General features: G+C 43.2%; 1 protein-coding gene across 1 annotated transcript in view; it reads right to left on the bottom strand.

The window, feature by feature from the left end:
• The window catches only part of RD3 (RD3 regulator of GUCY2D), a 118387-nt gene extending 107688 nt beyond the window's left edge, over positions 1-10699 (bottom strand). The window contains exon 1 of the mRNA XM_077485732.1: positions 10174-10699. The gene's annotated coding sequence lies outside the window, so the exon portion shown is untranslated. The remainder of the gene's footprint in view (positions 1-10173) is intronic.
• Positions 10700-11223: the final 524 nt, after the last annotated feature.

Here is an 11223-nt window from a genome sequence, read left to right on the forward strand (position 1 = left end):
CACATGCATGGTAGTAATGTTCACCAGACAGAACTAGTGCTTTAGTCCATGGCATGCAAACAGCTAGACATTTGTCTCCAACCTAAAGAATTTCTAGGGGTTTTGCCAAACGCACCTATGTCTTTCCAAACATTTAGTAATTGTCCTTTTATACAGTCAGGGCATTCTGCTGCCACATTAGGGGCCCATTGTCCTGGGATCTGGTTAAGCCTGTTTCTCAGAACTGTTCACTATACCTGTCTGCTGGCTTCCAATGTGTTTTACAACCTTGACTAGACATAAAGAGTGTGCCTGTTGGGGTTAGTGGGTCTTCTCATACAACAGAAATATTTTGAGGTCATTGTGCTGGCGCTAATGACAGCCTCAGCTGTTAGTAGGCACTCAGCTAGTAGGCATCCTTACAGGAATCATACTGAACCTAGGATTCAGTAAGGATTTGCAGTTCTACATCATTGTCCATATATTCTCTGTAGAGTCATTCTGATCCTTTAAGGAGTGTCCTCCTTCTTTTTCTACTGTGCCCACATGGCAGCTACACTATCCGTAGGGTTCAATATTGACTTGGCCCACCCTTTGTAGCTATAACAGCTTCAACTCTTCTGGAAAGACTGTCCACAAGGTTTAGGAGTGTGTCTATGGGAAAGTTTGACCATTCTTCCAGAAGCGTATTCACGAGGTCATTAAACAAATCCATTTTTTTTCCACTGATTGGGGCATGTCAGCTTCTCCTGCGCCTCCTCTCTATCCTCTCTCGGGCCACGGGGTGTTATGGGACTCGTAGTACTAGTTTAAGTGCTTGATTCCTATGACGTTCAGTGCTTGTGCCGTGCTGTCTACACTTCCGCATCACGTGATGCCGGACGTCACGTGTACGGCATGTGCACACATAAAAACATCCGCTCACACACAACACACCATCAGACACAACAAGGGTTGCCCTGCTGTGACATCTCTGCATACAAGGTAAATTGCATAACAAAGTGCTCTCTGTACCTAAAGTTATTGTAATGTCTCTAACTGTATTTTGTTTTATGCAGTATTACATCCAATTTTCAAAAACATCCCCAGAGGAAGCCCTAAGAGGCAAAACATGTCAGGATAAGTCACTCTGCTACTGTTGAAAAATTTCTCCCTCCCTTTCTCCCATCTGATTTGACTCTTAGCTGTTTACTTGTATCTGCATACTCTTTGTATAGCCAATTCTTTTAAAACTTGTCTATTATGTAATAAAAACGTTATTAATATAAACTTTGTTATACCTTTTACACATTGGAGTATTGAAAGTAACGTCTTTGCCTGGCACCCCCAAATATCACCCCCAAAAAAAACCTCCCTTATCTACCCATGAATAGGAATATTTTGGAGCCCACGTAGCTACCTTGCAGAAAGTTTCAGACACCTGGCCTACTGCCACTCTCAAGGTTGAGACCCTTCTAGTGAAGGGTGCCATGATTCTCCTGGCACGGCCAACCCTTTCAACTTGTAGGCGAAGGAGATTTACCAAGCAGAGGCAATAATCTTGCTGGAAGCCGTAAAATCATTATGTTCCACCTGGAATGACAAACAGATTCTCCAACTTCGTGATGGCAGAAGTCGTCTTGATTAAACATTTTAAAACTTGGCCCATATCCAATGGGCTAATTTCTTGAGTACGCCCCAAAAGGAACGTAGGAGGACAACCTCTTGTGTGATATGGTCTCTGAAGGTCAGTTCAGGCACAAAATTTGAGCATTGGCATGAGCACCACCCTGTCTGGAAGTATGCGAGGATGGGTTCTTTAAAGCTCTAGGCCACCAATGCTGACTTCTTCTGGCTGATGTTATTGCCACCGGTAAAGCAGTTTAGTTACAGAATGCCAAGGCTGTAGGTGGGCTAAAATTTATATGCGTTAAGTCCTGGATGCATGGGGGGGGTGGAACCTATACCTCAGCTGTGCTGACATGGAGGCGTCAGGCAACAAATATAACACTAACAAATGGTATATTTGCTTTTAAGATTTAATAACATGGGGTGCAAAGTGGGTGGGGTTTGATCAAATAAAAAACAAGCTGTTATAAAAAATAAAAAAACACAGCATAAATAAACATTTTAGCAGTACAAACCAGCACAAGCCGGGCACTAACCTTCCACCCCGGTTTTGTGTCTTTTGGCTGTTGTATGGGGCTGTGTGACCTTTATTAAATTGCTAATCACTCAAAAATAGAAGGAGATATAACTGAGATTTAAATGGCACAAACCAGCTCAAAGATGGTACTAACCAAACAGCTCAGTTTCATTTCTTTTGGCTGTTGTAGGGCGGCTGGGTAATATCTTAAACATAAAAATAACACAAATTCAAATTTTTATGGCACAAAACAGTACAAACATGTCTACTAAAGAAATTACTAAAAGAGAAACACACTGGAATTTTTATTTGTGCTGGATGTAGGGGGGGGGGGGGGGGGCAGATTCACTGAGCTCATTGATGAAGCAGAGGGTGGAGCAGAGGGGGTAGCTGGGGTGGGGAGTATAGCAGCATGGGGAGCACACCAAACCAAATGTTGGGTGTGGCCTCATTGTGCTAGCAGTGGTGGTGGGGGTTGGGTTAAAGGGGTAAGGTCTAATAACACCTGATCCTATTTTGCTTTGGGTCAAGACTGCAGGTGGGTTGCTCATTCTGCCGGGTTTGACATTTTGGCAGAACACCGGCATTGAAGTCTTGCTTCAGAGCTTCAGAGCCGGGTTCCCAACTGTGAATGTGTGAAGCGTGCTGTGCTTTGTGAATGGCTCGGCGGCAGGGGAAGGAGGAGGGGGGCCAAATTACAGGATGAGTTTGCCTCGGCAAAGTCAACCAGAAGTGGGAGTGGGTACCTGTCAAAACCAGGTACCCGCCCCCCCCCCCCACGGAAGGTGCCAAATGTGTCAGCGGAGGGGGGGAGGAAGCAACCAAGTGGAGCTTCCCCTTTTAGGTAGAGCTCTGCTTTAATGTTTGCTATGTCCCAATGTTGGTTCATTCAAACATTAAAACAGAAAGGTTAAAAGGCTTCATTCACACATGTGCCGTGGCCTGACCATAACCACCCCTGCATGCCTGTTTGACTCAGCCGCATGACTGTGTCCATACAGCTGCTGCCTGTCCATTTAATAATGTAGTCGGCTCCAGACATGTAAACAAATGGCTCATTTACGCTGTATAGGCCAGTACCCGTGTAAATGAAGTCCTAGATGTCAAGATGTTCTCTCTTCTATTGATCTATTAGAAGGAGCTCTTAATTATGTCCTCTTGCCAGCTAGCGGGGTGGGTGTTGGGGAATTTTATTTCTAATAAATTAATGTGAACAAGAGTGGCATCTTTGTTGTTGACAATGAGACCCTATCCTGAAACCAACCCTTGTTTCCCCTGAGTCCTCTTTATGAAAAACAATGTGTTGAACACAATACAACAAGCAGATTAAACCATCTATATCTGTCACAGATTGACCTATTTCCAAGCACAATACAAACAAAACGCTGATTATCTTCCGCTCTTGCTGTCAAAGTACACAAAGTTCTAGGAGATCTCATAAAATTACACTTCTGACTTTTTTTAGATGGAAATTTACCAACTATAGGTACACTTTGGCAGATATTCGCTTGGTAGTGGAAAACACTGAACAGCCTGTACACCAGGCCTTTGCCGAAAAAACAAAAATGTGTGCTGGACCAAAAAAAGTTTCACAATACAATAGAAGATGTCTTCAAGGACCAATGGACTTGGTTGGTTCTGGGTTGTTATCATACAGAATCTGATTTTAGCAGAAGGTGTTTGCAAATAATTTTGTATTGACACCCAGATATTGGGATCTATAATGATTTGGCATGAGATATTTCCAAAATATATCCCATTTTAGGGAGTTTTAAAGTGGTTGTATACTCAAATTTTTAACTTTTACCTACAGGAAAGCCTATAATAAGGCTTACCTGTAGGTAAAAAAAATATCTCTTAAACCTGTACGGTTTAGGAGATATTCCCCTCGGTATGCGCCGCTGACTGCAGCGGCGCATGCGCACAAGGGGTTTCTCGGCCTGAAAATCCGGCAGTGGCCGGCCGGCCGGAATGAAATCTTGCGGGTTTACTACCACTTTAAGGAAGCGGTAATTGGGATCTCTAAGCAAACAGCTAAATCCTTTTTTGAAATGCACATACAGTGGGTCTAGAAAAGAATTACCACCCTTCAAAATACTCACATGTTGTTGCTTTGCAGCCTGAAATGAAGACGCATTCATTTTTGGTTTTATCCAGCTATATGTAGTCAATGCAACTTCTAACATCCAAGTTAAAGATATAACACCAACATAAAAAAAAAAAAAAAAATCAAAAACAGAATCACTGAGTTGGAAAAACGATCACCCCCTTGTGTCAGTATTTTGTTGGACCACCTTTTTCTTAAATTACAGTGTTTAGTCTGTTGGGATATGTGTCTACTAACTTTGCACATCTAGACTTTGTAATATTTGCCCACTCTTCTTTGCAGAATTGCTCAAGTTTAGTTCAATTTGATGGTGACTGTTTGTTGCCTGCAGTCCTCAATCATTCCACAGATTTTCAATGGGGTTTAAAGCAGAGTTCTGGCCGCCCCTTTAAAAATGAAAAGTCAGCAGCTACACATACTGTAGCTGCTGACATTTAATAACCGGACACTTACTTGTCCTGGAGTCCAGTGATGTCGGCCCTGCAGCTGATGTTTCCATCGGCTGGTCAGGTGCTGTCGCCACCATTGCGGGTAAGGGAACCAGGCAGTGTAGCCTTTCAGCTTCACATCAGGGTCCCTACTGCGCATGCACAAAGTGCACTGCGCTATTTTACTGACTCGGCAGAAGGGGAGGAAAGAGGAGGGGGACCAGCTGCTTATCTAATTCGTTGTGGCCCAGTCTCCCTAAAGTGGGGACAGGGTACCTGTAAAAAACAGGTATTTGCTCCCCCCTCCAGTGCCACATTTGGCACCTTTCTGGGGGGGGGGGAGCAAATACCTGTTTTTTACAGGTAATCAGATAAGTGCAAATTCCACTTTTGGGTATATAACTCTGGGCTCTGACTAGGCCATGCAAGGACATTCACCTTTTTCTCCTTCAATCAGTGAGTGGTAATTGTTGCTGTGTACTTTGGGTCATTTCAGCATTAGAAGGTAAACCTTCTTCCCATTGACAACTTTCTGGCAGAGGGCAGCAGATTTTCCTCGAGAATTTGACGGTATTTTGTCCCATCCATCTTTAATCAAAATAATCACAGTTGAAAGTCAAATGGCTTTGTGTGCCATTGAAAAGGTGATTAGCTACACCTGATTGAGTTTACAAGTCATTTTTAGGAGGGGTGATCCTTTTTTCCAACTCTGATTCTGTTTTAGATTTTTTTTTTTCTGACATGTTGGTGTTATATCTTTCTCTTGGATGTTATAAGTTGCACTGAGTATATACAGTTGGATAAAACAAAAACCGTGTCTGTCTTCATTTCAGGGTGCAAAGCAGCAAAATGTGATTATTTTAAAGGGGGTGATTCTTTTATATGCCCATTGTAAGGGAAGCACGTTATCTGTCAAAGATTTATAATTTTGTCCAGCCACATTTGTAATTCATACACCTCTGCCACACAACATAGTCAGAGGTGACACCATTCTCTCTGTAGGAGCTCATGCACACAGGCAGTTTGGCCCGTACAGCATAAAAATCTGTTGTTTTGGGGCACAAGAGAGGTACAGGTGCAGCATACAGTCAGCTGCTAGCAGCCTGTCAAAATCAATGACTGGCTAAAATACATGGCGGCTGTGCACGGCTGGTCACTGTTCAGAGCGGTATTCGAGTATGCCCCGAACACAGGAATTTCTTGTTCAAAACATATGGGGGGAGAGCATACAGGGGACAGTGTGGGGGGGGGAGAGCATACAGGGGACAGTGTGGGGGGGGGGGAGAGCATACAGGGGACAGTGTGGGGGCACTGTATCACCTAGGAGTCTAGGACGGACGAGAAGAGAGGAGGGGCCAGCGGGGAGCAGCGTGCCATTATCGGTATTATTACAGCCACTTCAAGGGGCCTCTCGTTGGGCCGGGCACGGGCCCCTAATGGCTCCGGGCCCTCGGGCGGTGACCGAATCACTGATGAGTTAGTCCGCCCCTGGGGAGGAGACAAACTGCGGAAGCTGCCATAATGCAGAAGAGAAGGAGAGGCTTTTGGCCAACCTACCTGGCATAGGTGAGGTGTTTGCCCCCCCCCAATAAAAAAAAACCCAGCCGCCACTGGTGACACTAATGATGAGGCACTGATGGACACTGATAGGTGGCACTTGTGGGCACTGATTATCAGTACTGATGGGCACTGATTAGCGGCACTGATTAGTGGCATTGGTGGGCACTGAGAGGGGGCAGTGATAGGCGGCACTGATTGGCAGCACTGATGGGCATTGATAGGGGGCACTCATAAGTGGCACTGATGGTCACTGATTAGCAGTACTGATGGGCACTGAGGGGACCGATGTCCCTATAAGAGAAGCTGATTAACCCTTTGAGGACCATAAGATTGCTGTCATCAATATAAAAATAATTATATATTTTTTTCCCTTTAAGAATGTATTTGAACAATAAATAAAACCATTTCCACACTTGTGTCATTTTTGGGGGAGGAATTATGACAACCATTTGTTGATAAGAACTAATAATTTCACTCAAACCAAAAAAAAAATAAAGTATTTTAAGTTCTTAATCAGATGATACAGGCAATTAAAAACATGGGACAAATACGTCCCTTGGTCCTCAAAGGGTTAACAGCGTTCTTCTTTTTTCCTCATTCTGTCAGTATAGAACAGCTGAGGTTTGTAGATCTAGAAATACATTTAAAACGGCCAGAGATTTGAAAAAGTTTGTAGGTTTATAGAGTAATTGTGTGCAACAGCATTAAAAATGTTGTCATAATATAAAATATCACAATGGTCATCATTATTATTATCATCATTATTATTGCTGCTACAACTATAACTATTACCCCCAGCACTGCTGTGTATAGTGTACTGACTATGCTGACAGTTCTGTGATTTATGCCCATACACACAATCCGAATATCGTACGACAGATTGTAGGACTTTTTTTGCTTAAATAGTGGCAAGTAGAAATTGAATAGGTTAGTAAAGTCACAAAAATTCTCGTACGACAGAAAGAAAAATAAAAAAAATAAAATCGGAAGTGATGTCATGTGTTATAATGTATTTGTATTGTATTTTCGGATGACAACTATACTGACCTCGGCCCCTTTCACACTTTCGGAACCTATGTCCGTTTTTCATCCATCCGTTTTCAGATGAAAGACGGACATACATGTATCCCTATGGGATAGCGGATGTCAGCGGATGAATATCCGATGACATCAGTCTCCGCTATGCTCCGTTTCTGATGACGGAGGATAACCCTATTTTTCCTTCTGTCTGCGGATCGGATGAAAATGGACAGACGGTCCGATCCCCCCATAGAGGAAAGCGGAGATCTGGGTGGTCCGTTTCTACAGACTAGTCATCTGCCGGCTCAGTGGGATGGAGCGATCCCCGCTGAGCAAGCGGATGTCCAAAAACAGATCCTCCTGGGATCCGCACGTGTGAAAGGGGCCTAAACGAAAATCGTTCGATCTGGTATCGTACCAGGAAATTTTTTGTGCTTGTCAGATGGAATAATAATCGGATGAATTGTCGTGATCGGCTCTCGAAAGCTCTGTACTAACGATCCAATTATTGTACAATCGGATTGTGTGTATGGCCATGAGCCATGAATTAACATCAATGGCACTGATTGTCACAGATAACACTTCATACCGCTACAGAGAGGTGATGGGGCTGTCAACATTTTCACTTTTTTTTTTTCTAATTCTTTATTGATACAAACAAGTATCCAACAAAGCAGTGCATGAGAAAATCTCAGCGAAATCACATAACATGTCAGATGTCATATGAGGGAAGACACAGAAAATGTATATAAAATATAAAGTGCAGGGATACCATCAGAGTCAAATAACAAGTGTCAGTAAGGGAGGTGTTTTTGAATATGGAAAGGACCAGCTATGGGGCCCCATGATTAGTAGTTACGCCCCTGGTTGTCTTCCTTCTGAAAATGCTAGTTTCCTGGCTGCTGAGTTGACCTTTTGTTTTTAATACTGCCCGACTCACCGAACAGAAGCAAGCATACAAGATAGTCAGGGAAAACCTATCAATTTGGTGTTTGATGGATCCTATGATTAGTAGTTACACCCCTGTTTGTCTTTATTATGAAAATGCTAGTTTCCTGGCTGTTTAGATGACCTCTGTCTTTAATACTGAGTCACTGATCAGAAGCAGGCATATAAGTTAGCCTGGGGGGGGGGGCTATCATTTTTTTTTTTTGGGACATCATGATTAGTAGTTACACTCTTGGTATTCTTCCTTCTAAAAATGCTGGTTTCCTGGCTGTTAAGTTGGCCTTTTGACTTTAGTACTCTCTGGGTCACTGATCAGGCACAAGCATGCAAGTTAGCCCAGGGGGAAGGGGTACACTATCAATTTTGTTTCTGTGGGACCCCATGATTAGTAGTTACGCCACTTGTTGTTCCAAAAATGCTAATATCCTGGCTATTAAATAGACCTTTTATTGTTAATATTCTTTGAGCCATTGATTAGGAGCAAGCGTGCCAGTTAGTTAGTTGAAGCCTATCAAAATGTTTGTATCGGGCCTCATGACTAGTAATTACACCCCTGGTTGTCCTTCTTCTGAAGATGCTAGTTTCCTGGCTGATAAGTTGACCTTTTGGCTTGAATACTCTGAGACACTGATCAGGAACCAGCAAGAAAATTATCTGGGTGGGGGTGGGGGGTTTAGCCCATCAAAATTTTCCTATGAGACCCCATGATTAGTATCTATGCCCCTGTTTGTCTTCCTTCTAAAAGAATGCTAGTTTCCTGGCTGTTAAGTTTACAGTTTGGTTTTCATATTCTCTAAGTCACTGATCAGGGGCAAGCATGCAGGTTATCTAGTTATGTAGCCTGTTTGGAAAAACATACAAGTCCATCTAGTCCAACCAATAGGTTAGCCAGGGGAAACATCAACATTTTTATATGATGCCCCATGATTAGTAATTACACCCCTGGTTGTCCTTCTGAAGATGCTAGTTTCCTGGCTGGTAATTTGACCTTCTGGCTTGAATACTCTGAGTTACTGATCAGGAACCAGCAAGAAAGTTAGCCAGGTTGGGGTTGGTTAGTCCATCAAAATTTTACCATTGTACCCCATGATTAGTAGTTATGCCCCTGGTTATCTTCCTTCTGAAAATGCTAGTTTCCTGACCATTAAGTTGACCTTTTGGTTTTCATATTCTTTAAGTCACTGATCAGGAGGAGCAAGCATGCAGGTTACCTAGTTATGTAGCCTGTTTGGAAAAAGATACAAGTCCATCTAGTCCAACCAATAGGTTAGCCAGGGGAAGCCTATCAACATTTTTCTATGGGGCCCCATGATTGGTAGTTATGCTCCTGGTTGTCTTCCTTCTGAAAATGCTAGTTCCTTGGCTGGCAATTTCACCTTTTTGCTTGAATACTCTGAGTTCCTGATCAGGAACCAGCAAGCAAGTTAGCCAGGTTGTTTTTTTTTTAGCCCATCAAAATATTTCTATGGAGCCCCATTTTCGTAGTTATGCCCCTGGTTGTCTTCCTTCTGAAAATGCTAGTTTCCTGACCATTAATTTGACCTTTTCGTTTTCATACTCTTTAAGTCACTGATCAGGAGGAGCAAGCATGCAGGTTACCTAGTTTATATAGTCTGTTTGATAAAAGATACAAGTCCATCTAGTCCAACCAATAGGTTAGCCAGGGGAAGCCCATCAACATTTTTCTATGGGGCCCCATGATTAGTAGTTATGCTCCTGGTTGTCTTCCTTCTGAAAATGCTAGTTTCCTGGCTGTTAAGTTGACCTTTTGGTTTTCATATTCTTTAAGCCACCGATCAGAAGCCAGTATGCAGGAAAGTCAGATAAAAGTCAGATGGCCATCTCGGCATCCTTGGTCTGGGGTGGCAAGGGGTCAGCGCCTCAAGTTTCTCTTATGACAGATTTTATGGCCCACTTACGACACACAAACTACATTTTAAAGTAAACATTTTCAACAATTCGTCACCAATCGGCTCAATAGTGAATATCAAGAATATGCTACTTACCTGTGACACAACAATCAGATGAGTGATGATGGGGAGGAAATAAAAAAAATTTAAAAAAGCTGATGTAGTGTTGTGGTTTCGTCTGCTCCTTCCAAAATCTATATTGATCTCAGAGTTGGCACCGTTGGCTGGCCTGGCACGACCTCCCCCGGTGCAGCGCTGGCAGCGCTCTCAGTTCCTGAGGCTCATGATGTTGCAAGAGATGAAGTGAGATCCAAGAAGAAAAAAGAAGAAAGCAGCATCTCTGGACTGTAATATAGGTGGTGTGGAGTTAAAGTCACACTCAGCAGGCAGAGAGCAGGGGACCCCTGTTGGCAGCAGACAGTCTCCGAAGGGCTGAGCTGTCAGAGGAGCGTAGGGAGAGCTTTCAGTGGCGACAAGCACATAATGGGGAGTGAGTCAGTTGGAGGAGCACTTGTGTCTAATGCAGATTAGCGGTAGGCAGGGAGCAGGCTGTCTGGGGCAGGTCAGATGCAGAGACAGACACTGAGCTGTCACACTAATCACCGACTATCAGTCATGTAACTCTACATCTGCAGTTCATATAGTGGAAGTACAAAGAGAGTGCGGTGTATTGTACAGCAGCTCTGTACTTTAAGTTATTATTATCCACTTCAGCCCTGGAAGATTTACCCCTCTTCATGACCAGGCCATTTTTTTTGCAATACGGCACTGCGTTACTTTAACTGATAATTGTGCAGTTGTGCTACGTTTTACCAAAAAAAAATTGATGTTTTTTTTGACACAGAGCTTTTGTTTGGTGGTATTTGATCACCTCTGTGTTTTTTTTATTTTTTTGCGCTATAAACAAAAAATGACCGACAATTTTGAAAAATAAAAGAAATGGGGGTTATTTACGAAAGGTAAATCCACTTTGCACTGCAAGTGCACTTGGAAGTGCAGTCTCTGTAAATCTAATGCCGCGTACACACGGGCGGATTGTATGGCGTACTTAGTCCGTCGAAACACATTTCAGCGGACAGTCCGCTCGTGTGTGGGCTTCAGCGGACTTTTTCAGCGTGCAGCCCGGCGTACTAAGTATTTCATTTT

This window comes from Lithobates pipiens, unplaced genomic scaffold (assembly GCF_037356315.1).
Source record: "Lithobates pipiens isolate NorthernLeopardFrog02 unplaced genomic scaffold, aLitPip1_a1.2 Scaffold_18, whole genome shotgun sequence".
Classification (NCBI taxonomy): Eukaryota; Metazoa; Chordata; class Amphibia; order Anura; family Ranidae; genus Lithobates; species Lithobates pipiens.